Raw genomic sequence first — 27814 nt, forward strand, 5'->3', positions numbered from 1 at the left:
TTCGCCACCTGGCTTCCACATTTCCTAGCCTGTAACCTCCCCACTCTTGTCATGGGGGACTTTAACATCCCTATTGATGTTCCCCTCTCCCCAGCTGCCACTCATCTTTTATCTCTAACCTCCTCTCTTGGCCTTTCACAACTAACTAACTCTCCTACACATGAAGGTGGGAATATGCTGGACCTGGTCTTCTCCCGTCTCTGCTCAGTGCATGATTTCACTAACTTCCCTCTCCCACTCTCTGACCACAACCTTCTTTCATTCTTGGTCAAGAGCTGTCAACCCACTCAGGACACCCCCCATATAGGAATATACATGCCATTACCAACCAGGAATTTCTGAAGAAGTTGCAGTCATCACTGGCCCCAATATCCTCCCTCTCATGTCCTGACTCTGCTGTAAAATATTTTAATGACACCCTACATAGCGTCCTAGATGAAGCTACACCTGCTACAAACAAAGCAACTCAGCGCAGACGGCAGCAGCCCTGGCACACGTTGCAAACACGCTTTCTCCAGCGGTGTTCCAGGTGCGCTGAACGTCTGTGGAATAAATCCAATCTAGCCGAAGATTTCATCCATTATAAGTTTATGCTCAAAACATACAATGCTGCCCTTCACCTCTCCAAACAAGCATAATTTAACACCCTCATCACCTTTCTAGCCAACAATCCTAAACGACTCTTTGATACTTTCCATTCCCTCCTAGGACCAAGAGTTCTGGCTCCAACCACCAACCTCAGTGCAGATGACCTAGCCAATTATTTTAAAGAAAAAATTGACCATATACGCCAGGAAATTTCCTCCCAGCCTCATAACACCACACATTGTCTGCCCTCCTACACTTCATCTATCTCCCTTTCACTTTTTGATCCAGTCACAGAAGAAGTCACCAGGCTCTTCGCATCTTCTCGCCCTACTACCTGCACCAGTGACCCTATTCCCTCACATCTCCTTAAATCTGTCACCCCAGCTGTCACCACTCACCTAACTAAAATATTCTATCTCTCTCTCTCCTCTGGTGTCTTTCCCTCCTCCTTCAAACATGCCAGCATACACCCATTACTTAAAAAACATCCCTGGACCAAAATTGTGCCGCTAACTACAAACCTGTCTCTAATCTCCCATTCATCTCCAAGCTCCTGGAACGTATGGTCCACTTCCGTTTAATCCGCTATCTGTCAGATAATTCTCTCTTTGACCCTCTACAATCCGGTTTCCGCTCTGAGTCCTTACATTCTACTGAAACTGCTCTTACTAAAGTCTCTAATGATTTACTAACAGCTAAATCTAATGGTCACTACTCCCTGCTGATCCTCCTGGATCTCTCTGCTGCATTTGATACTATGGATCACCAGCTCCTACTCACTATGCTCCACTCTCTCGGGCTCAAGGACACCGTTCTTTCCTGGTTCTCCTCTTACTTCTCTGACCGCTCATTCACTGTATCCTTTGCCGGCTCCTCTTCCTCTCCTCTTCTCCTTATGGTCAGGGTTTCTCAGGGTTCAGTCCTAGGCCCCCTCCTGTTCTCTCTATACACAGCCCCTATTGGACAAACAATCAGCAGATTTGGTTTCCAGTACCATCTCTATGCTGATGACACCCAACTGAACACATCTCCTGACATCACCCCTGCACTATTACAAAATACTACCGATTGTCTGTCCGCTGTCTCCAACATCATGTTCTCCCTCTATCTAAAACTGAACCTGTCAAAAACTGAACTTCTCCTGTTTCCTCCCTCTCCTAACCTTCCGAAACCCAATATTACCATTTCTGTGTGTGGCTCTACCATTACGCCCCAGCAGCACACCTGCTGTCTTGGGGTTATATTTGACTCCAATCTTTCCTTCACTCCCCATATTTGTTCACTTGCTCGTTCTTGTCACTTCCACCTCAAAAACATCTCAAGAATTCGACCTTTTCTTACCGTTGACTCTGCAAAAACTCTTACTGTCGCTCTCATTCATTCTCGCCTGGATTATTGTAACTCTTTACTAATTGGTCTCCCTGTTACTAAACTCTCCCCTTTCCAATCCATTCTGAATTCCGCAGCCAGGATCATTTTCCTCTGCAACCGCTTCACTGATGCCTCTGTTCTTTGCCAGTCATTGCACTGGTTGCCTATCCGTTACAGAATCCTATATAAACTTATCACTCTCACTTACAAAGCTCTCCACAGTTCTGCACCACCCTACATCTCCTCCCTCATCTCTGTCTATCACCCCACCCGTGCCCTTCGCTCTGCTAATGACTTAAGACTGACATCCTCAACAATTCGAACCTCCCAATCCCGTCTTCAAGATTTCTCACGAGCTGGCCTATGCTCTGGAACACACTACCAAGAGAAATCCGATTAATTCCCAACATGCACACATTTAAGTAGGCCCTAAAATCTAATTTCTTTAGACTAGCCTATCAACTCTCTGCCCTGATCTAATCTAGTCCCTTTCTGCACTTCAAAAAATGTACTTCCAGTTCTCGTCCCCTGTACCTGTATAAATTCTCACCGACGGGTTCATGCAGCTGCTTTTGAATACCCTATTAAATCGATGGCTGGACCATATATGACAAGCTTTTCTCCCCCCATTCACCTTTTGTGTCTCCCCTATTTCCTCATAGACTGTAGGCTTATGAGCAGGGCCCTCACTCCTCCTGGTATCTTAATTTTGTTATTTTGTATTGTCTCATATTATCTGTATATGTCCCCTCTTAATTGTAAAGTGCTGTGGAATATGTTGGCGCTATAGAAATAAAACTTATTATTATTATTATTATTATAGCGAGAGACAGACAGACAGAGAGACTCAGACAGACAGAGAGATAGACACAGACAGAAAGACAGGCATAGAGACAGAGACACACATGGATAGAGACAGACACACAGACAGAGACAGACAGGGAAAGAGACAGACAGAGAGACAGCCACACAGAGACAGACAGGGAAAGAGACAGACAGAAAGACAGAGATAGACACACAGAGACAGACAGAAAGAGACAGACAGAGAGGCAGACAGACAGAGACAGACAGACAGAGACAGAAAGAGACAGACCGGCAGACAGCAAGACACAGACAGAGACTGGGAGAGAGACAGTTACTATCCCGGGCAACGCCAGGTACTACAGTACTACAGTTAGTTGTATTATATAATTAGTATAAACTGGGCATGTAGTAGTTAAAGATCTGCCATTTAGGAATGTTCTTTTTAAGGCCAGTGAACCAGACAAGTTTTTAAAGAAAAAGTTAAAATGCCAGCAAATCCTTTAAAAAGATTCCTGGGTGTCTTTTAGGCATCTTTTAAAGGGAACCAACCAACAGAATTTTCCCATATAAAGCAAAGTCAGTGCCATATTGGCAGTAGCATGGTGAATCTAATCATACCTTCAGTTTCCAGATTGCCAAATCAAACTTCCATTCTCAAAAGTCCAGAAATTAGTGCATTGCTTGATTGGCGTGTGAAGTGGGGAGGGGCTTTGTAGGTCGAGTACTCTGTATCGAGTCTCTTCTGCGTTCTCCTTGCTTGCTCCCTTTTCTTTATTTAAATTTTGCACCAGACCACCATGATGTTTGCGGAGAATGAGCATTAGTATTTTGATGTTCATTAAAATGGCGCCAGAGTTAGTGCATGCATGTACCACAATCTCCGGCACCATTTTATTGAAGACACTGTGGAGACGAATATGAGCGGCATCAGCACAGATTTTTTTTCATCTGCACACGCGCCTCTGCCGCTAATAGTCTTCTCCATATAGTCTTCAATAAAATGACGTAGGAGAACATGGTACATGCATGTGCTGACTCCAGCGCCATTTTAATGAAGACAGTATTACAATTGCAATGTGCATGTGCCGCAGGTTCAACAATGGCTTTGTTGAGTAAAATTTAAATAAACGGGGCAAGCCAGGAGGACGCAGGAGAAGGAATTTATATAGGGGAGAGGATCCACGAAGGCTCGCCCCGCTGCAGATGCCAATCAAGCAATGTACTAATTTCTGGACCTTTGAGAATGATTTTTTTTTTGGGGAAATATCTATCTGTAAACTACGGGCATGATTCGCTATGCTAGCGTCAGTTTGGTACTGCCTTTACTTTATATGGGAAGATCCTACTGGTTGGTTCAATTTAAGCCTTTCTATTGATTTGTTTTACAAAATATAGAGCACCTTCAGATGAGAAAATGCCTGAAGATAAATCTGCTCACTTATTTTAGTTACTTGGCATCTTTTGGAACCTGAAACTATTAAAAGACACTTAAAAGTTGACACTCAAAATGTCACTTTGTTCCATAGATCCAAAATTCATTATAATTTCAGTATGTAAAATGTCATTTTGTCATTATTACACAAATGTCATTATGTAATGTATTAATTTACTAATGCAGAATATTATGGTTACAGGACCAGCCACTGTAATTGATCTAAAGGCCTCTACAATAAACAGCAGCACAATATATGTCAGCTGGAAACTTCCAGAAGGTAACAGAAGCTCATATCTGGTAGAAGTGATTGGAGATCCACATCAGAATTTCAGTGCTTATTCTCAATCAGCGACAATCAATTACCTGACCAGTGGGAACCAGTACACAGTGCGGATCTCTGCAGTTGCAGGCAATGGACTACTGGCTGACGGCAAAGAGATTTCTGTATTAGGTACTTGTTTATTGTATGTTTTGGCTTCCATGCAATTTTATATTATAAAAGCATATAATACTTGCTGTTTTCTACTTATTAACTAACCAGGTTTTCCTATCAGTAACACAGCATTACATAGAAATGAAAAAATGCATGCCAGTAGTTCTACTTTTTAACCCAGCTGTAAAATATGTTTTAATGTACATATCTGTCATGAACATGTCACTTTGTGCTCTATGATGGATTTTTACATCAAGGTGATTGCACAGTACAACTTATGGTGCGATCAGCTGCATAATACCATCAGATGTACACAACCAGGCTCCTATTGTAACTGCTATGATCGGTATTTTAACAAAAAGTTTGTTTAAAAGAACTGAGAGTCCTCAGTGGTTGATACCTTTTAATGGCTAACTGAAAAGATGTAATAATAGCAAGCTTTCCAGACTACTCAGGTCTCTTCTTCAGGCTCAGTATTCTAACCAAACCCAACAGTTTGGTGACTGCAGCACATAAGGAGTTTAAAAGAGGTAGAGCTCTCCTGTCAGCCCCTCAAAACCACCACTAAAAGATGGCTATTGTGTGGTGTGATAGGTTGCTATGACAATCAGAAGGCCTGACAATGATTGCCTCTAGTTCTGCACTATTTTACAACCTAACAGTTGTCACTGGAGGCTTGGTCTGTTAGCCTACTTGTCAATTTTACACTGACCATATGAGATAAAATTGGACATAACAAAAAACTGCAATCCATTTGGGTACTAATAAGTATTGTAAAAAATGTTTTTAAGTCTTTAAACCCTTCCCGCCCATGATGTTCTCTTACATCATGGAGCATTTGTGGCTGGATGATGCTGCTGTTAACTAGTGATGAGTGAGCATGCACGCCACAACTCAATTGTTGAGCATCAGGGTGCCCGAGCACCATGCTCAAGTGCCCTCCCCACATGTGTCACAGCTGTTAAACAGCCAATCAACATGCGGCAATTGGCCGGCTGCATTGTGTCATCAGGTCCTAAATAGCAGAGTTCCACAACTTTAGTCTTTAAGACCCACCAACAGTGCATGTTTTCAGTATTTCTTTAGTATTGCACAAGTAATAATTCAATCACCCGCCCAGGTAATGATTCCAACATTTGTGCAATGCTAAGAAAATCATGAAAATATGCACTGTTGGTGGACCTTGAGGATTAGAGTTGGGGAACTATGTTATATAGGATCTGGTGAAGCGATGCTTGGCACAATCTCCTCTGAAGCAGTTCAGGAGAGCAGATCTAGGGAGGAAGATCCAAGGTGAAGCACCAGAAGTGGTGCATCCCGTTACATGAGTCAATTCTGGTGCTTCGACTTGGCTCTTCCCATTTGCCCTGGTGCTGTGGCAATCAGGGTGATGGTACTTGGTGTTGCTGTCAAATTTGTAGTGTCAGCTGGCATCAAGCTAGTGTTAGTAATGGGGAGCTTTCTATAAGACACCTCCATTACTAACCCAATAAGTTAAAAGAAAGAAAACACACAAAAATATTTTTATCTAAAAAACACACCCTGACTTTAATCCTGGTTCACCAATTTATTTTAAAAAAAAGCCATGCCGATCCGAAGTAAATCACCGACTCCAAAGTTGTCGACAAATGGAAACCTGAAAGATATAAAAAGAGAGAAAGATAAGATACTGTACCTCGTTCACCAATTTATTAGTAAAAAAAATAATCTCCACAGCTTCGACATAGTCCAAGGTGTTCACACAACAGCCACCGATTCTGTAGCAGAACTTATGGTGCATAAATCACTCTTGGTCAAGCAGCGTTCTGCCATACACAGCAACTGTGAAAAGCAGTGATAATGTCACTAATGTTACCGCTCATCACTACTATCGCTGAGTCACACAAAAGAACAGCGCAAAATATGGAGTGTCTCACGAGCGAGGATGTCACTAACTCAGTATTTTCACAACTCGTGAAACATTCCAGGTCTCACTCTTCCCTCTGTGTGACCTGCCACTTCTGGGGTGGCTGTGGGCTGTTATTTTTAAGCTGGGAAGAGCCAAATAACCATGGAACTTCCCAGCCTGATAATATTAACCCACACTGTCTGCTTTACATTTGCTTTTTAGGTTATTAATAATAGGGGGGAACCCACATCATTTTATCCTTTATTTAAACATAAAAAGCTGTGCAATAAGCTCCACAGGGTGCAATTTTATTATTTGAAGGGGGTATTACAATTATATGTCTTTCTGTTTATCTGTCTGTATATCTATATATCTGTCTCTAGCTATCTATGTATCTATCCATCTATCTCTAATATCTATCACTATCTATTATCAATCTCTATAGCATTCATTGGTGTTCAAAAATGCAAAAAATACAGGTTAAAAATGCATGCAAAAACTCATTGAAAAAGTGGCAAAATACACGTTTTTTGCTGCATTTTTTCTGCCAAGAGATACAGAAATGGTGCAGAAATTTCTGCATCCAAACAATCCACATGTTCACATACCTTAATTGTTACGGGGGAACCGGCAGATTAGGACCAGGGGATATATATCCTAATCGCCAGTCGGGGCCCACCGTGCTCCAGATGACAAAGGAGCTGCTGGCACCTGAGGGACTATAGAGCTGGATGGCTCTGAGATAACCCAGGAACTCTGGGAACCGGTCACGTGTGTTGGGACACGTCAGACCAGACGACAACCCGATTAGCATTTTGGTGCACCTAGCGCTACACCAACCACGTGTGCAGGAAACACGTCAGGCCGGGAGGATAAGGAACACCAAGGTCCAATAGCAGAGTGCCATGTCATCAGTGACGTCACATGCGACCTATCTGGAACCGCCACGTCATTGATGACCTTATGGCAGCCACGCCCCAAACACTTCACCAGTCATCATCTGACGACCAATACTGAGGTGCCAGATCATAGGGGCGGGCCTCTGCGAGCCAGTCCGGAGTTGCCACGTCATCAGGACACCTGACACTCTCTGCCCTATCAGGACCTGCTACCTCACGGACATGCTCAGTGAGGTCCTTACCGGACCTAGCCTTTGATGCACTAAGGCTTAGAAAGCAGACTATCAGTTTGAGCATGCTCAATAGCCTGATCTGAGGACTTAGTCTCAGACATAACACAAACAGGCTGAGCATGCTCACTAGGCAAAACACCGGGCTTAAACTCTAGCTGGGGTAAATCGGCGCACGCATGCGCACTAGCCGCCTCTCCACACTTAGACGTGGTGGAAGGAACAGCCAACTGGACGACCCGAGGCACGGCCAAGAACGGCAGCCGGCGCCTGGGCGCAACAGGAACCGCAGCAGGCTGCTTGCGGCTATGGCGGCGCCGGTTCGTAACAGTACCCCCCCCTCTAGCGGCCCTCCCACTCGAATGGTCTATAGTCGCCACAGATACCACTGAGTGACGGGCGGAAGATGGAGACATGCAGTGGGAGCTACAAGACTCGCTCCACCGCGTAATCACCCCAGACGACCAGTCGATATGTGGGGAATGTTGCTTCAACCAAGGAATACCCAGCAGAATATCATCTGCACCCTTAGGGAGAACCAGAAATGGTCTCCCTATGCCCAGATGACATGGCAAGGGTAATGGGCACTGTCCGCTGGTGAATTACCTTGGGCAACAAGGACCCATCCAATACACGGACTCTCACTGGCCTTGGCATTTGCACCAGTGGGATGGCATGCCGCCGGGCAAAAGAGGAGGAGATGAAACTATCCCCAGCACCTGTGTCCACACTTGCCCTTGTGGACCATGTTGACCCCTTAAAGGAAATGGACGCGGGAAACATCAACCTAATGGATGACGCAGAGTCCAGTCTACCTTCAGCTATGGTCACCAATCGCAGTCGCTTACCCTGACGCTTTGGGCAATGGTTGGCATAATGACCATACTGCCCACAAGCGAAACAGGAAATGCCCTTGCGACTCGAAGACCTAGCAACACCAACCCTAGCGATGTCCATAGGGACAGAGATGTCCTCTAAGGGAGGTGCAGTAGGAGAGACCACTACAGTGGCTGAACGACCCTCTGACCTGCACTCCAGCTGACGTTCGGAGGTCCGCAGGTCAATACGGGTAGCCAGAGTCATGAGGCCCTCAAGGGTAGTTGGTACCTCACGCGACGCTAATGCGTCCTTCACGTGCGAGGCTAATCCCCTCCAGAACAGTGGAATGAGAGTCCTCTCTGACCACCCCAGTTCTGCAGCAAGTGTCCTGAAACTCACAGCATATTGACTTGAGGAGGTACGCCCCTGCTCCAAAGTCAGTAGCTGTAGGGCCGAGTCGTGAGTGACCTGAGGCCCCAGGAACACTTGTCGCAAGGACTCCAAAAACTCCTTAGAGTCCTGTACTACGAGGTCATTCCTCTCCCACAATGGTGTAGCCCACTCCAGTGCTCTATCAGAGAGCAAGGAGATGATAAACCCCACCTTCGACCTCTCTGTAGGAAACCATGCAGCCAACAGCTCTAGATGGACTGAGCACTGGTTCACGAATCCCCTACATGCCTTGCTGTTCCCCGTAAACTTGTTGGGCAGCGAGAGGTGAGGGAGGGTTGGAGTAGGCTTGGTGACTGACACCATTGCAGCCGCTTGAGCCACCACATCATCCATATCAGCAGCAAGAGCAGACTTCTCCAGAGACCTCACTCTGGCATCAAGCTGCAGCATGAACTGACGTAGCTGCTCCATCTCCGCCATGCCAGCCAGACCCTGGCGCAGTCTTACTGTTACGGGGGAAGCGGCAGATTAGGACCAGGGGGGTATATATCCTAATCGCCAGTCGGGGCCCACCGTGCTCCAGATGACAAAGGAGCTGCTGGCACCTGAGGGTTAGGCGGAGACTATAGAGCTGGATGGCTCTGAGATAACCCAGGAACTCTGGGAACTGGTCACGTGTGTTGGGACACGTCAGACCGGACGACAACCCGATTAGCGTTTTGGTGCACCTAGCGCTACACCAACCACGTGTGCAGGAAACACGTCAGGCCGGGTGGTAACCAGGTAGCGTTGACCGGACGACCGCCACGAAAGCGCCCTGTCGGCCACGTGTGTAGGACACGTCAGGCCGAGCAGTCCTCCGATTAGCATTTCTGGCCACCTCTTGACTGGCCACGTGTGTGTAGGACACGTCAGGCCAAATGGGTACACCAGTAGCGTTGACCGGGAAGCCGAGGAGGATAAGGAACACCCTGTTAACTCCACAGGGGTCCTGGGGTACGCTGTCCATGCGCGTAGGGGGCACAACCGGACAGGTGGCGCAGCAGGTGCGTTGTCCGTGTGCGTAGGAGGCACAATCGGACAGGTGGCGCAGCAGGTGCGTAGGACACGTCAGGCCAAATGGGTACACCAGTAGCATTGACCGGGAAGCCGAGGAGGATAAGGAACACCCTGTTAACTCCACAGGGGTCCTGGGGTACGCTGTCCGTGCGCGTAGGGGGCACAACCGGACAGGTGGCGCAGCAGGTGCGTTGTCCGTGTGCGTAGGAGGCACAATCGGACAGGTGGCGCAGCAGGTGCGTAGGACACGTCAGGCCAAATGGGTACACCAGTAGCATTGACCGGGAAGCCGAGGAGGATAAGGAACACCCTGTTAACTCCACAGGGGTCCTGGGGTACGCTGTCCGTGCGCGTAGGGGGCACAACCGGACAGGTGGCGCAGCAGGTGCGTTGTCCGTGTGCGTAGGGGGCATAATCGGACAGGTGGTGCAGCAGGTGCGTTCTCCGTGTGCGTAGGAGGCACAATCGGACAGGTGGCGCAGCAGGTGCGTTGTCCGTGTGCGTAGGGGGCACAATCGGACAGAAAGCACAGCAGCCGCAGCCCAGTTAACGCCACTGGGCTGCTATAGCAAGACTGGAACGGCAGGAGGGAAGCACGGCACCTGACCCTGATGTGCCGAGCCACGAATCTTGGCGTGACAGGCACCGTTCGCCTAACCCTACCTACCGCTTCCCAAAATAGGCTTATGCCGCAATGAGGCTCTAACATGGAGGTGTGCTCTGACTGAGCAAAAGTGAAGACTGCGCACCTCCATGTTGTCTCCAGCCCCTTTTATAACCTGGGTCCGCCTCAAACCCAGGGTGGAACCACCAAGTTCCAATAGCAGAGTGCCATGTCATCAGTGACATCACATGCGACCTATCCGGAACCGCCACGTCATTGATGACCTTATGGCAGCCACGCCCCAAACACTTCACCAGTCATCGTCTGACGACCAATACTGAGGTGCCAGATCATAGGGGCGGGCCTCTGTGAGCCAGTCCGGAGTTGCCACGTCATCAGGACACCTGACACCCTCTGCCCTATCAGGACCTGCCACCTCACGGACATGCTCAGTGAGGTCCTTACCGGACCTAGCCTCTGATGCACTAAGTGCCTGAGCATGCTCAGTAGAATGAGCCACAGGCTTAGAAAGCAGACTATCAGTTTGAGCATGCTCAATAGCCTGAACTGAGGACTTAGTCTCAGACATAACACAAACAGGCTGAGCATGCTCACTAGGCAAAACATCGGGCTTAAACTCTAGCTGGGGTAAATCGGCGCACGCATGCGCACTAGCCGCCTCTCAACACTTAGACGTGGTGGAAGGAACAGCCAACTGGACGACCAGAGGCACGGCCAAGAACGGCAGCCGGCGCCTGGGCGCAACAGGAACCGCAGCAGGCTGCTTGCGGCTATGGCGGCGCCGGTTCGTAACACTAATACTATGATTGTTCATTCATTCTTTCATTCATCATTGTTGCATGTTCCCCATGCCATTCCTGTTCCATTTAAGCCCTGGTTCCATCATTTTTAGTTATTTTCCTCCCCCCTACCATCCAGGTAGGATCTTACAGAAAAATGTCCATGTTCCCAATTGAGTTCCATGATACTCAATGGAAACTGGGTGACCCTGTGGCCATTATACGCCCCAGGGTCACCATGGAAATCAGTGGCACAATGAAATCACAATCAAATTGTGCCATTCATAGCAGAGGAAGCCTCCTCCATCTAGCAACCGATCTATGTCACTGTCACTACTGACAGGGGTTGTCAGAGTATTATGGCACTTTTATGGACTGACAATTTAACATACAAAACCAAATATAAAATGGATATTACAGGATAAAAATGTTTGGAAACATTCTTTCCTGTATACTAACTTGTATATAAGGCAAAATTAAAAAGAGAAAAAAAATAAACCACCTCTTCCACCCCTTAATAGCTTGGTCATCTATCACCGTATTGCCTCTTCGCCTATGATTACAGTCCTTGACAAAGTAGAGGGAGAGAAAACTACATCAATCGATAGTCCCCGGTAATTGTAATTTTAACATTTTACTACCTTATCTTGGCATGTGGTGTGTGTGACATGGTCAGACACATTTTTTTTAATTTATGAAAGAGGAACTCCGAAACAATGTGGAAAATGCAAGAACTGCCAAAAATTAGACACGAAGGAGGACTTCATACACATTCTGTTAAAATTGTTAGGTAGTGGGACTTCTAGACTCATAAAACCTATGCACTAATTGCAAGGGCTGCCAAAAATCAGTAGGAATTGCTATTTACCCTGGAAAACACATAGAAAAGGGCCTCAGAAAACATTTTTTTCTCATTTTTAAGGTGTGGGACTCCTAGACTGGTAAAGACTATTCACTTATTGTAAGGACTGAAAACCATTTACCCTTGGGAGGTATACATATGTATATGTAACAGAGTTGTACAGGTAGGACTCATACACATCTTGAAAAAATTAAGAACGAGGGTCGCATGATGACCCCTCAAAATTTTTTAGAGGGACGCCTAATTTCCGTCTTAAAGTTTGGAGCAAGGGTTGCCTGATGAACCTCTTAAAATTTGGAGCAAGAGCCACCTGATGACCCTCTAAAAATTTGGAGTGAGGGACGCCTGTATATCCTCTTAAAATTTTGACCGAGGACTGCCTGTTTACCCTCTAAAAATTTGGAGTAAGGACCTCTTGAATACACTGTAAAAATTTTAAGTGAGGGCCGCCTGATGACTCTCAAGAGATTTGGCATCAGAACCACCTGATGACCTCTAAAGATTTTCACAGAGAGTCATCTGTTTATCTTTTTAAAATTTGGAGTGAGGGCCGCCTTATAACCCACTAAGATGTATAAAGGGCCACCTGACCCTCTAAAGATTTTGATTGAGGGCTGCATGTTTACGCTTTCAAATTTTGGAGCACAGATCACCTCCTCTAAAACTTTAGAGAAACGGCTGTCGGATGACTCTAAAGATTTTGACAGAGGTCTGCTTATTTACTCTCTAATAATGTAATGAAAGGTTCGCCTGATAACCTTCTAAAAATTTTGAGTGAGGGTTATCTGATGACCGTCAAAATATTTGGTGAAAGACCTGCCTGATAACCCTCTAAAGATTTTGACCAAGAGCCACCTGTTTATAATTGTAAAATTTCGAACAAGTGCTGACTGGTGACCCTCTAAACATTTGGAGCAAAGGCCTCCTAATGACCCTCTAAAAATTTAGAGTGAGGGCCACCTGGGTTGAGAAGTCTGGGCCAATCCAGGACTTGTTTATTTTGATAAGAGTCAGTCTATCAGCATATTCAGTTGATAGGCAGATGTGCTTATCGGTTGTTATGACATTTAGTGTCACTAAAAATGTGCTCTGACAAAACACTCGCTGTGGAGCTGGCCAGCACCTCCAAGGCATAGATGGCCAGTTCATACTACTTGTCCATCTTGGATTCCTAGTAGTTGTATGTTACAGAGGAATGACAGAGGATACTAGGTGCTCCTTCTTTATTTTCCAAAACCTTTCCAACCTTGTCAGACTAGTCCATTCATCAGGGCCTAAGTACTGGGAGTGTCTCATTAAACTGGCCCATACCTTCGACAGTGAGAAAAAAGAGAAAAAGACAAGCATGATGAAAAGCATACAACCATGTAGTGGTAAAAGTCCAAATTTTAGTAAAACTGAAAAACACACAATAAAAACACATAAAAATGAACAATAGGTGCCGAGACACCAAATTGCTAACAAGCTATATAGATGTAATCGCTGAGCTGTAAAGGATAGTCGGGAGTGTATGAAACCACTGTATTAGTGGAGACCCAATGCTGCTGCATGGGGAAAAAGTAGGATGCTATGGTAGATGTGGAGACATGAGAATAACTGTGATATGTAAATGCGGAGGACTCCAGTGTATAATACAACACAATTAATATTGCATATACCCAATTGCCTGTAAAAATTCATAATTACTGTAAAGGCAGGAATAGTGGAGCAAGAAATACTCATTTCAGCAATTCTCCAAAGGAAGCAAAGTAAGGTATAACCCCAGACAAATGATTAGGATATCAATGTATCTGATGCGTGTCACTGGACTAAGTTGGCTTCATCAGGGAAGACCTTCCTGAAAAACATAATTCTTTACCTGCTGTTGATTTATTTTTTCTTTCTCCGAAATATTACAGTAAGGCTCGGCTCACATTTATCCTACACTCTATGCTGAATGTTTACACCATGGTTTACGTGTAAATATCTGAAATGCGTGATTCAGATGGAATCACTGATGCAACATTCCCTGAAATGAGGCAGAAGTAGTCACTTTGTACTCAGACTATCCTATGATCCAGTGGTTAATGTCTTTTCGCTGGTGCATAAAAGGTCAATCGACCACAGTTTTGTGCACTTCTGAAAAGGACACCACTGATCAGATGCCAGATGAGTCCAGAGTAACTATGCTCATTATATCGAATGGATCCCTCGGTGGTGTCATCTTAATCATGTCATTTTGAGATTTAGATGGAAACCCTATGGATGGATTAAAGTGCTCATCATAGACCACAGGATAAATGTATTCCAAAATTTAAAATTGTATGCAAACTGTTCACAAAAAAATGCTTCAACACATGCTACAAAAAAAAGTCCCCCCTAAAATTCGGCATCTGTCAATAGAAATATAGAGGGCTTCCATGTTACTGGTAGCACAAAGGTTCTGGAAAGTGTTAATGCTCATGCAAAAAAACCCTGTTCTCCCAAATCCAAATACCCCCTTCCCTTCTGAGCCCCACAGTGTGCCTAAACCACATTTAGCATCCACATGTTTGGCATTTCTGTAGTGAAGAGAGTCCACCTAATGTAGTGGGTGCATGTTCCAGAAGCATAAGCTGGGCACAATCTATGGGCGCTGCAACATATTGGGCCCTACAATATGCTGGGCACTACAAATGCAGATTTTCAGTTTTTATTCAGCAAAATGCATTGCTGCTTGTCTCTGGAAAACACCTATGGAGTCAAAATAATCACTGCACCTGTAGATAAATTCCTAGAGGGGTGTATTTTCCAATATGGGGTCAATTGAGGGGTACTTAGGGGCTCTGTATATGGAGTCCACAAACTATTGTATAGAAATTTGTACTCAAGTGACAAGTATTGCTCCTTCCTTCCTTCCTGAGTCTCCCCATGTGGCTAAGCAGTACTGTACAGCCACTTACAGGGTATTGTCACGTTCAGTAGACTTTGTGTGATACATTTTTGTGCCATTTTTATCTATTTGCATGTGGGAAAATGTAAAATCTATGTCTAAAACAACATTAATTAGTTAAAAATTAATCATGTTTTCTTCACCATCCAATGGTATAAAGGCTGCTTTACACGTGTCGATATGTTGTGCGATCACATGTGCGATCGCACCCGCTCCCATCGTTTGTGCGGCACGGGCAATTCATTGCCCGTGTCGCACAAAGTCGGTAACCCCCGTCACACGTACTTACCTTCCAAATGACCTCGCTGTGGGCGGCGAACATCTTTTTCCTGAAGGGGGAGGAACGTTCGGCGTCACCGCGACGTCACACAGTGGCCGGCCAATAGAAGCGGAGGGGCAGAGATGAGCAGGACGTAACATCCCGCCCACCTCTTTCTTTCCGCATTGCCGGCGGGATGCAGGTAAGCTGTGTTCCTCGTTCCCGAGGTGTCACATGGAGCGATGTGTGCTGCCTCGGGAGTGACGAACAACCTGCTTCTAGGAAATTGATCAATATTTTGAAAATGAGCGACGTGTTAACGAGCAACGATAAGGTAAGTATTTTTGCTCGATCACAGTTGCTCATAGCTGTCACACGCTACGATATATCAAACTATGCCGGATGTACGTCACTATCGATGTGACCCCGGTGACATATCGTTAGATATATCGTAGCGTGTAACTTGCCCTTTAAATTATCTGTCACATCTGTGGTGTCAATATAATCTCTACACCCATAAATAAATTAATTTAAGGATGTAGCTTGTAAAATGTAGTCACAAATGGGTGAGTTCTGCTTTTTTGGCACCTCAGGGGCTCTGCCAATGTGATATGGCACCCCTAAACCATAACAGCAAAATTCAACCTCCAATATGGTGCTCCTTTTCCTATGAGCTTTGCACTGTGCTTCAAAAGGTTGTTATTTTCTTACCACATATAGCATATTGGTGTACTCAGGAGAAATGGCATAACAAATGTTATCATTAATTTCCCATTACACATTGGAAAATTAAAAACTTAGGGCCAAAGCAACATTTTAGTGGAAAAATTATTTTATTTACTCAGTCCAATGTTATATAATTATTTGAATTGCCTGAGGGTTAAAACTGCACACTAATCCCCTAAAAAAAATTCTTGAGAGTTGTAGTTTTCAAAATTGGTTCACTTGTGGGGGTTTCTGTTGGTTTTTCATGTCAGGGGCTCTTCAAGTCTGACATGGCATCTACAATGCTGCTCTTTCCCTTCCAAGCCCTGCCATGTCCCCAAACACACATATGGAAAATTGGTACAGTCATATGAAAAAGTTTTGGCACCCCTATTAATGTTAACCTTTTTTCTTTATAACAATTTGGGTTTTTGCAACAGCTATTTCTGTTTCATATATCTAATAACTGATGGACTCAGTAATATTTCTGGATTGAAATGAGGTATATTGTACTAACAGAAAATGTGCAATCCGCATTTAAACAAAATTTGACCGACCGGTGCAAAAGTATGGGCACCCTTATCAATTTCTTGATTTGAACACTACTAACTACTTTTTACTGACTTACTAAAGCACTAAATTGGTTTTGTAACCTCATTGAGCTTTGAACTTCATAGACAGGTGTATACAATCATGAGAAAAGGTATTTAAGGTGGCCACTTGCAAGTTGTTCTATTTGAATCTCCTATGAAGAGTGGCATCATGGGCTCCTCAAAACAACTCTCAAATGATCTGAAAACAAAGATTATTCAACATAGTTGTTCAAGGGAAGGATACAAAAAGTTGTCTCAGAGATTTAAACTGTCAGTTTCCACTGTGAGGAACATAGTAAGGAAATGGAAGAACACAGGTACAGTTCTTGTTAAGGCAAGAAGTGGCAGGCCAAGAAAAATATCAGAAAGGCAGAGAAGAAGAATGGTGAGAACAGTCAAGGACAATCCACAGACCACCTCCAAAGACCTGCAGCATCATCTTGCTGCAGATGGGGTCACTGTGCATCGGTCAACAATGCAGCACATGTTGCACAAGGAGAAGCTGTATGGGAGAGTGATGCGAAAGAAGCCGTTTCTGCAAGCACACCACAAACAGAGTCGCCTGAGGTATGCAAAAGCACATTTGGACAAGCCAGTTACATTTTGGAAGAAGGTCCTGTGGACTGATAAAACAAAGATTGAGTTGTTTGGTCATACAAAAAGGTGTTATGCATGGAGGCAAAAACAACACGGCATTCCAAGAAAAGCACTTGTTACCCACAGTAAAATTTGGTGGAGGTTCCATCATGCTTTGAGGCTGTGTGGCCAATGTCGGCACCGGGAATCTTGTTAAAGTTGAGGGTCGCATGGATTCAACTCAGTATCAGCAGATTCTTGACAATAATGTGCAAGAATCAGTGACGAAGTTGAAGTTCCGCAGGGATGGATATTTCAGCAAGACAATGATCCAAAACTCCGCTCCAAATCTACTCAGGCATTCATGCAGAGGAACAATTACAATGTTCTGGAATGGCCATCCCAGTCCCCAGACCTGAATATCATTGAAAATCTGTGGAATGATTTGAAGCGTGCTCTCCATGCTCGGCGACCATCAAACTTAACTGAACTGTAATTGTTTTGTAAACAGGAATGGTCAAATACAGTTAGGTCCAGAAATATTTGGACAGTGACACAATTTTCGCGAGTTGGGCTCTGCATGCCACCACATTGGATTTGAAAAGAAACCTCTACAACAGAATTCAAGTGCAGATTGTAACGTTTAATTTGAATGTTTGAACAAAAATATCTGATAGAAATTGTAGGAATTGTACACATTTCTTTACAAACACTCCACATTTTAGGAGGTCAAAAGTAATTGGACAAATAAACCAAACCCAAAAAAAAATTTTTATTTTCAATATTTTGTTGCGAATCCTTTGGAGGCAATCACTGCCTTAAGTCTGGAACCCATGGACATCACCAAACGCTGGGTTTCCTCCTTCTTAATGCTTTGCCAGGCCTTTACAGCCGCAGCCTTCAGGTCTTGCTTGTTTGTGGGTATTTCCGTCTTAAGTCTGGATTTGAGCAAGTGAAATGCATGCTCAATTGGGTTAAGATCTGGTGATTGACTTGGCCATTGCAGAATGTTCCACTTTTTTGCACTCATGAACTCCTGGGTAGCTTTGGCTGTATGCTTGGGGTCATTGTCCATCTGTACTATGAAGCGCCGTCCGATCAACTTTGCGGCATTTGGCTGAATCTGGGCTGAAAGTATATCCCGGTACACTTCAGAATTCATCCGGCTACTCTTGTCTGCTGTTATGTCATCAATAAACACAAGTGACCCAGTGCCATTCAAAGCCCTGCATGCCCATGCCATCATGTTGCCTCCACCATGTTTTACAGAGGATGTGGTGTGCCTTGGATCATGTGCTGTTTCCTTTCTTCTCCAAACTTTTTTCTTCCCATCATTCTGGTACAGGTTGATCTTGGTCTCATCTGTCCATAGAATACTTTTCCAGAACTGAGCTGGCTTCATGAGGTGTTTTTCAGCAAATTTAACTCTGGCCTGTCTATTTTTGGAATTGATGAATGGTTTGCATCTAGATGTGAACCCTTTGTATTTACTTTCATGGAGTCTTCTCTTTACTGTTGACTTAGAGACAGATACACCTACTTCACTGAGAGTGTTCTGGACTTCAGTTGATGTTGTGAACGGGTTCTTCTTCACCAAAGAAAGTATGCGGCGATCATCCACCACTGTTGTCGTCCGTGGATGCCCAGGCCTTTTTGAGATCCCAAGCTCACCAGTCAATTCCTTTTTTCTCAGAATGTACCCGACTGTTGATTTTGCTACTCCAAGCATGTCTGCTATCTCTCTGATGGATTTTTTCTTTTTTTTCAGCCTCAGGATGTTCTGCTTCACCTCAATTGAGAGTTCCTTAGACCGCATGTTGTCTGGTCACAGCAACAGCTTCCAAATGCAAAACCACACACCTGTAATCAACCCCAGACCTTTTAACTACTTCATTGATTACAGGTTAATGAGGGAGACGCCTTCAGAGTTAATTGCAGCCCTTAGAGTCCCTTGTCCAATTACTTTTGGTCCCTTGAAAAAGAGGAGGCTATGCATTACAGAGCTATGATTCCTAAACCCTTTCTCCGATTTGGATGTGAAAACTCTCATATTGCAGCTGGGAGTGTGCACTTTCAGCCCATATTATATATATAATTGTATTTCTGAACATGTTTTTGTAAACAGCTAAAATAACAAAACTTGTGTCACTGTCCAAATATTTCTGGATCTAACTGTATACCTTCATCCAGGAACCAGGAACTCATTAAAAGCTACAGGAAGCAACTAGAGGCTGTTATTTTTGCAAAAGGAGGATCTACAAAATATTAATGTCACTTTTATGTTGAGGTGCCCATGTGACGCCCTGGGGAAGCCAGGGGTCACAGGCCACAACATCACATGCACCCCACATTCCTTGCAGGTACACCAAGGCTAACCTAAAATCCTTGTTGCCTTCCTCTAGGGGATGATGTCCACACCAGGGGGTGGGCCAGGTGGTTGGCTCCGCCCACCGAGGAGTTCACAGCCCTGGAGGTGGGAAGAACCAGGCAGAACAGAGTTAAGCTAGGGAAGTGAAGGAGTAAACAGTGAAGTGGTAGAGGAGGACAGTGACAAAAAAGAAACAGTTAAGCAAGCCTGAAGTTGGTCCGGGTGTGTGCCCCGGACCGAGAAAGCAAGGTCAGCAGACGGCAGTGATAGTCTGCGGGGGGACTGCTTGCAGGTTGTTGGAAGGACCGCGGACGGGTGGTGACCCGGCGGTACCGGAGCAGTATACGAAGAACAGTCAGCACCAGGGAAGGGGCCTTTCGGATCCCGGCAAGGCTAGGAGTCGCCATAATTTGCCAAATCCATCAGTGAAGGGGACCTCTGTCTCCTAACAACCAAGTCCCGATTGAAGGCAACAGACCGACCGTGAAGGGGAGACACCGCCACCGCCAAGGCACCAGTTTCCCAGGGCCAGCGCCTGCGCGCAAAGTAGGGCTCCTTTGGCCCAGATTGAAGCCGAGGAGTGGGTAACCGGTGGGAACCCATCGCTACCAAAAATACTTTACATAGGTGCAGGGAAGAGACCGTCACCGCTAACTGCAGGGAACCACAGCACCGTAAGCTGTCCGAGGGACCCGTCCAACCAGCCGTTTGTTTACCGAGAACTGTGTAGTGTTTACTGGCTGAGTGAGTACCTTCGTGCCGTGCGGCACAGCGCTGTTCCTGCGCCCCTGCAGATCCACAGGCCCCATACCCGCCTGTCCACCATACCGACCCCATCACTGGGCCCCGGGATCACCAACACCCCTACCCACGGAGGGGCAAACCAACAACTGGCTGCTCCATACCACCACTCCCGGGCTCCCCAGACAGAGCAGCGGTGGTGTCCACTTAATCACCACAACCGTGGGTGGCGTCACGGACAATAAACTATCCCAAAACCCAATCCCCTTTCACTCACGGGCGAGGAGCGCCGCTCGAGTACCCGGGATCCGGCCCATCGCTCGAGCCACCGAGCAGCAGCAGGCCGCAGCAGCCGCGGCAGCCGGACCCGAGCAGTGGGAGAGCGCGGCGTCCCCTCCTCCGCCCGCGACACCCATACTTTGCACCGGTCAAATTTTGTTTAAATGCGGATTGCACATTTTCTGTTAGTACAATAAACCTCATTTAAATCCAGAAATATTACTCAGTCCATCAGTTATTAGATATATGAAACAGAAATAGCTGTTGCAAAACCCCAAAATGTTATAAAGAAAAAAGGTTAACATTAAAAGGGGTGCCCAAACTTTTTCATATGACTGTATATGCAACAGAAATTACACTACAAATTGTATGGTGCATTTTCTCATGTTACCCTTGTGTAAATGCAAAAATTGTGACTGTGGGATAAATGAGAAATTGCTGCTAAACTTTTAACCCTTCTAACTTCCTAACAAAAAAATTATGCTTCAAAAATTGCGCTGATGTAAAGTAGACATGTAGGAAATGTTATTTAGAAATTAATAATAATATTATTAATAACTCTATTGTTTAAGGGCATACAAATTCAAACCTTTTATAATTGCTACATTTTCTAAATGTTCTCCAAAATGCTGATATTTTCATAAATAAACACAAAAAATATCTTCTTAAATTTACCACTAACATGAAGCACAATATGTCTCGAAAAAACAATTCAGAATCACTAGGATACGTTGATGCGATCAAGACTTATTACCTCATAAAGTGAGACTGGTCAGAATTGAAAAAATTGTCCTGATCAGGAAAGTGAAAACAGGCAGTGTGGTGAAGCATCTTTTCTTACATCTTTTGTTGCATTTATCTTTTGTTGCATAGGAGACTATTTCTTCTTGTAAATTTTAATAACTGCTGATGTATAAAATTGGATGCAATAAGGATTGAACATGATGATAATACAGATGAAAAATCATCTGATTTTCTGGATGAAAATTGAACTATCTTTTACACTTTTTTGTGAACTTCGCCTGAGATGAACATGTTAAAAGTCAACATGCCCTACTTATACAAGACCAACAGCATACAACACCACAAGTACCAATGTAAATCACTGACGTAGTTCACATCACATCACTGATGGTCTATATGTAAAAATAGCACCATGCACTACTGAAGATCACTCACATCTCCAGATGAATAATCGCTCCAATACTCATCCAGAAAAGTGGGATGAGTGTAATGCATATGTCATGTGTATATATACCATATATCATGCGAGCGCTTTGCTAATGTGTTTTTTCCCACCTAGCATCTGCATGCTGTCCTTATGCAATGCGTTATTAACATCATCTTTTACATACTATAAGAATTCTATGTAATTTTAAGCAAGTTGTCATAATTAAAAAAAAAATATTAAGACATAGATGATAGGAAGATATTAGATATATGATTTTATAAATATTATATAGATATATTGAAAAATGGAATAGTATAGAATAGAATAGAATCATAGATTGTTAGAGTTGGAAGGGACCTCCAGGGTTATGTCCAACCCCCTGCTCAATGCATGATTCACTAAACCATCTCAGGCCTCTTTCACACATCCTTGAAAAACCACGCACGTTTTTCACGGACGTGTCAAAGGTGCGTTTTGCCCTCCGTGAGCCGTGTTTATGGCACATGTGTGTTCTCCGTGTGTTATTTGTGATAAGACATGGAGAACAGGAACTTTCTACTCACCTGTCCTTGACTTTGCTGTCCGTGGTGCTGATCTGCGATCTCTGGCCCTGCCGACTTCCCGCTGCTGCTGCCTCCAGCCGCAGTGAAGTGAATATGCAATGTGCATAATGAGCGGCGGTCGGAAGCAAGTGATAGCAGCAGCAGAGACAGCAGGGCTGGAGAAGGTGAGTAAAGTTTTTTTTTCTCTCTCGTAGAAACATGTGTTTTCTCTGGTGCGTGTCACATGGAACACATCCGTGTGGTCCGTTTCCTATACGTGTGACCCGTTTGCGTTCTGTGTGACACCTGTGGTGCCGGAGAGAAAACGGACATGTTGCTGTGAGGAACACATGGACACACGTATGTATGGCACGGACACACGTTCCGTGGGTAAATACATACGTGTATTCAACTCCATTGGAAAACTAAGATCTACGTGTGTACGCGTCTCCGGTACATTAGGAAACTGACCAAACATGTACCGGAGGAACGTACGTGTGAAAGAGGCCTCAGACAGATGTTTGAAGACTTCCATTGAAGGACAACTCACCACCTCCTGTGGCAGTCTTTTGCACTCATTGATTACCGATTCACTGGCAACTGTCTCACCTATGAGAATCGGATCAAAGACAAGAAAAGGAAGATAGCAATCTCTCCATCTTCTCCATTGTCTTTCCCTGTGTATATTGGATGACATGAGTGCAGTCCGATGTCTTACACACACCTATAGACTTGTATGAGTGTGCGTACTCTGGGATACGCTGACAAACACAGCATGCTGCCATTTTTTTTCCTCAGTCTAATTCGGCCTGAAAAATAAATCGCAGATCTGCACTGCTCCATAGATTTTTTTTGTTGCATTGCACTCTTCCAATTTTTTGGCTTGTGTGCAATCCACAGGTAAATTAGATTACGCTCATATTTTCATTGCATTTTTAAATGTTTCTTTTTTATATTTTTTTTATTGTGTTTTTGAAGCTATGATTTTTGTCTCTTTTTGGTATGTCATGTTTTTAATAAATCTACTTTGTTTTTTATACTTCCTGACATTTGGCTTTGAGAAAACTTTAGTGCTGCAGTCATGTGCACATTATACGTGTTTTTAGTGCATTTGTGCAGTAGAAATGTACCTGAAACACGTTTTTTTTTACCTTCAGATTTTCCTCATTTAATGCAATGAAACTGGGGAAAATCTGCACATAACAATAAGTGTACTTGCAAGAGAAATGATTGTTGTGGATATAAAAAATGCACCACAGGTCAGTTTACACAGTATAAAAAAACAGTGGGTATGAAATTTCTATAAATCTCATCCACTTTGCTGGACCTATAAGACATTGCATATTTTTCATAGCGAAAATTCACAGCGTCAAAAACGTACCCAAAGACCATTGTGAGAACTTAACCTAATAGAGGATTGGTGATGTGTTATTTCATTTGAAAATCTACAAATTATCATATTGTGGTATTAATTGTGGAGACATGGGGCTCAGTGGGTGCTCTTGTCCGCTGGCCCAGCCGCCTTTAGAAAGACAGCGTGGCTCAGGGCTCATCCCAACTGAACGCACGACCTCCTTAACCGTGGGCGTAACACTACTCAGACAAAACAGGGTGAGGGAATCACAATATTAAGACTTTATTGGATCCCCAAACAATTAACGGCAGATAGCACATAAACAGCAAAACACACAAATGTAACAGGCAACAGAGTCTCACGCTTCCGCTGGCTCACAAGGGATTTAGAATGTCCATGCCTCAGAGGTTCCAGGGCTATTTACTCCAATCCAGCAGCACCCCGCTTTTGGCGGGCACCCACCGAGAATGGAATAACGCCAGATTTAGAAAGCTGGCTGAGGTCTGCAAAGTCTGTACCAGGTGACTGGATTGTCCAAACCTGGGTTTCCTCCTTAAGAAGTCTCTGGTTTGAAGTCATGTAGCCAAGTGTTCCTCTAGTTGGAGCCAAAGTCCCTAGACCGAGTCCACAAGGTATCCTGGTTCTGATCCTCTAGTCAGCTCCTAAGAGCTTAGACTGGATCATACACATCCATCAACAACTGGTGACTTAAAGAAGTCCCTTATTATAGCCATAGCATTCTTTTTGGATATACTGTGTCCTTATCGGATTGGTTGTACAAGGTTGCTTCTCTTATTGGATGACTTTCAAGCTGCATGGATAATGTTCATTTAAATGATGTGGATAGAAACATTGAGGATATCTACATGAAGTCTGCAAGTCACAGACTAGACAATGGCTACTAAGGTAATTTACATTAGATTAGCAATACACAACTACATTTCAATGATTGCTGGAAGGGTCTGGTCCAAACAATAGTTTAGCAAACATGAGTTAACACACAGAAGAACAATACGTCTGGCTGAATTTTAAGAAACTTTAACCCATGTTAGGCATTGGGTGTCCATGTCATCACATTACTAATAAAATTACTATATTCTGTAATATTGTCCATATTCTTTTAGGCTGAGTTCACATGCTCTGTAGTCATCTGTTATCACGGATGTCTATTGTTAAATAACGTCTGTCAGCTGGACCCGTTTTTTAACATGTTAAGTCTATGGATAACAGATCCGTTAACGGATTGTTATTTATCGTCCATTTGTAATGGATTTGTTAAGAAAGCAACAGACCCATTACAAATGCAAGTACAACGGATGGCTAAATAGCATTCTGTTAACGGGTCTGTTGGTAATAGACTCCCATGTTAAAAAAATGAATCCCGACGGATCCATTCTAACAGATGATTACAAGTCATGTTGTGATTTTAAATCAGAAGATTCTTTGTTTGTTTTACACAATTTTAACACTAGCTTTGTTTACATGGCATAAACGTGCAGCTTGTTTTTGCCTTGATACTATGTTGGTATGAATTATTTATATTTATCACTAAAAAGTTTAATGGAAATAGAGTATATACATTAGTGCCATTACTGTACTGAGTGTATTGTGGAATCCATCTAAAACTTGTAAAATATTATGCTCATTTGGTAACCTGATTTTATCATATTTTTTCTTCTAAAGTGGCAGATAACATCACTGCTACACTTATTACAACCACAACTGTCTGGCTGATTTGGAATCCGAATCCGGGTGAGAATACATCCTACAGCGTCTCTGTCTATGGAGAACCTTCCAGTAACTGGACTGTAGATACTACAACAATACAGATCACTAATCTGACATCTGGGAATTTCTACAACATCCAGGTTGCTGCATATATAAATGACCTATTACTGTATGGATATGGTGGTGAGATCAGTCTGTACACAAGTAAGTAGCATAAACTTATTTGCCTCATTAATCTTCAGTATTGATTATCTAGCAGTAAAATGCTTGACTGCTCGTAACTCTAATGGAGTTAGTCAGTGATCGGACGTGCTCAACTCGAATAGCAAGTATAATGCGAGTAAATGGGGAAACAGAACATTTTTCCCGGAGACCCTAACAAGTGGGATGGAGAGTCCCATGAATGGAGACAGACTCCGCATGGGAACTTTAGTGGTGATACTTTGAGACTCCTCACCAGCAAAGAGAGGTCCGGCGATTCAGGGAGAAAAAATTACATTCAAGGAGTCTCACTTTAGCTAAGAGTCTATCAGCTCTTTGACAGACTCAAGTGCTACAGTGCGAAACTCTATGGGGGGACCTTAATGCAGTTTAGTGCAGCGTTACACAGTGTCCTAAAGTGCTATAAGCAGAGTTGTTACTAACTAGTCACTTACATAGAAGCCTATGTACTGAAAGTTCTCACTACACTAATCAGTGGTCCAACAATGCTATCGGTAGTTACAAACACTAGAGCAGAGCCAAAAATTCAGTCAGGGAGAGCACTCACACTCTAGGAGTCCCTGTACTATACCTAAGAGTCTGACAGCTCTGTCTCAGACTCAGATGATGCAGCGAGTGACGCAGTGGGGGGAAACCACAATGCTGCACAGACAGAGCTGTGGTGAGGCAGTTATTTAGGCAGAGAAAGCACTCACACTCAAGGAGTTCCTGTGTCAAATTCAGGTGCCACAGGGCATGACCCAGGGGGAAGACAACAAAACTGCACACACTGAGCAGCTCTGAGCCAGCGACTTATCTAGAGAGAGCACTCACACTTCAGCTAAGAGTCTGACAGCTCTAGATCAGATTCAGGTGCTGCAGTGCATGACTTACCGGGGGAGATTAGCGGAACATAATGCAGCACAATTCAACATTACAGGGAGAGAAGATCACACTCCAGACAGTAATTGACACTAAATAAGAGTTATAATGTCTTCTGAAGCACTGTCAGCCATGGTGTTACCAGTTATTTAAGCAATGAGCCTCACACTGTGTCCAGTCCGCTCTGGCCTTAGAAACTCTGCTTTGATATCTAGGAGTTCAGCAGGCAATTCAGAAAGTTGAAGAAGCTTGGATAGGGACCCGAGCACCCAAGCACCCTGCGATACTCGATCCAGTAACAAGCATGATGTTAGATCAAGTATCAAGCAGTGCCAAGCACGCATGCCCATCACTGTTCAGCAGTCATTAGATTACTATGATGACTGCCATAAAAACTTCATCACCAATCTACAAATTGCATTAAATATTTTTTATGATCATCTGAGAAGGAAATTATAGAGTACCTGTTACTAAAAAAAAATGCAAAAGGCTAGTGCAAGCAGGAGCTGTTGTGTTTTACCTCCATATTGTTTGTAATAGTAGTCTATAGTTCCATATCATGTGGTAAAAAATGTTTGCAATGTTTTATATAAAGAAAATGTGTCTCCCTCCCAAATTTACCTTTTAATTAAAAGGGTAAAGTTTACTAACACACAGCAGGATACAAAGTATGACCCTCTAAGATGCGCTCTATTTGTAGAGCTGTTCTTCAATGTGAGCTTTCTGCCACTGCAGCGCATATCATCAGGGCAGCCAATCACTGAGCTCAGAAACTTGTGCTTTCGGAGCAACTGAAATAAGTGATTGGCTGCAGCGGTGATCTGTGAACAATCATGGGAGCGGCGGCTGGATCTGGTGCAGGGAAAGGTGAATACCATATCCATTTGTTATGTGATACTTATGCTAGGTTATTTGTATAAAAAAAATGTTGAAACCAAAAAACCTCTTTGATCCTAAAAGTTTGTGTAATAAATTGGGCATGAATGGATTATCTATCGTTGTCTTTTATTTACAGGACCCGACATTGTCAGAAACATTCAGGCCGATAATATTTCCACCAACTCAATAGATCTTATTTGGCTCCCTCCTGAAAGCAATTACCGTCACTTTCTGATTAAAGTGACAGGTGGTGTGTACCAGAATGAGACGGCCTCTGAGTCGCTCCGAGTCAGAGGCCTGACACCAGGCAGCCAGTATACCATTAGCATTCGGGCAGTCACTGGAGCAGATGTATTTGGAGATTCTGCAGAATTAATAGTTACTACAAGTGAGTATACATGACAGAACTGCTAAAGGTTAACTGTGCTTCTAAGTAATCT

The 27814-nt window shown here is 44.0% G+C and overlaps 1 long non-coding RNA gene across 1 annotated transcript; it reads left to right on the top strand.

The window, feature by feature from the left end:
* The first annotated feature begins 4464 nt into the window (after nucleotides 1-4464).
* Nucleotides 4465-27599, top strand: LOC142295395 (uncharacterized). The gene is made up of 3 exons (XR_012751450.1): nucleotides 4465-4649; nucleotides 25368-25616; nucleotides 27511-27599. It is a non-coding gene; the product is annotated as an uncharacterized LOC142295395 (long non-coding RNA).
* Nucleotides 27600-27814: the final 215 nt, after the last annotated feature.

Source organism: Anomaloglossus baeobatrachus, chromosome 3, assembly GCF_048569485.1.
Source record: "Anomaloglossus baeobatrachus isolate aAnoBae1 chromosome 3, aAnoBae1.hap1, whole genome shotgun sequence".
In the NCBI taxonomy this organism is placed as follows: Eukaryota; Metazoa; Chordata; class Amphibia; order Anura; family Aromobatidae; genus Anomaloglossus; species Anomaloglossus baeobatrachus.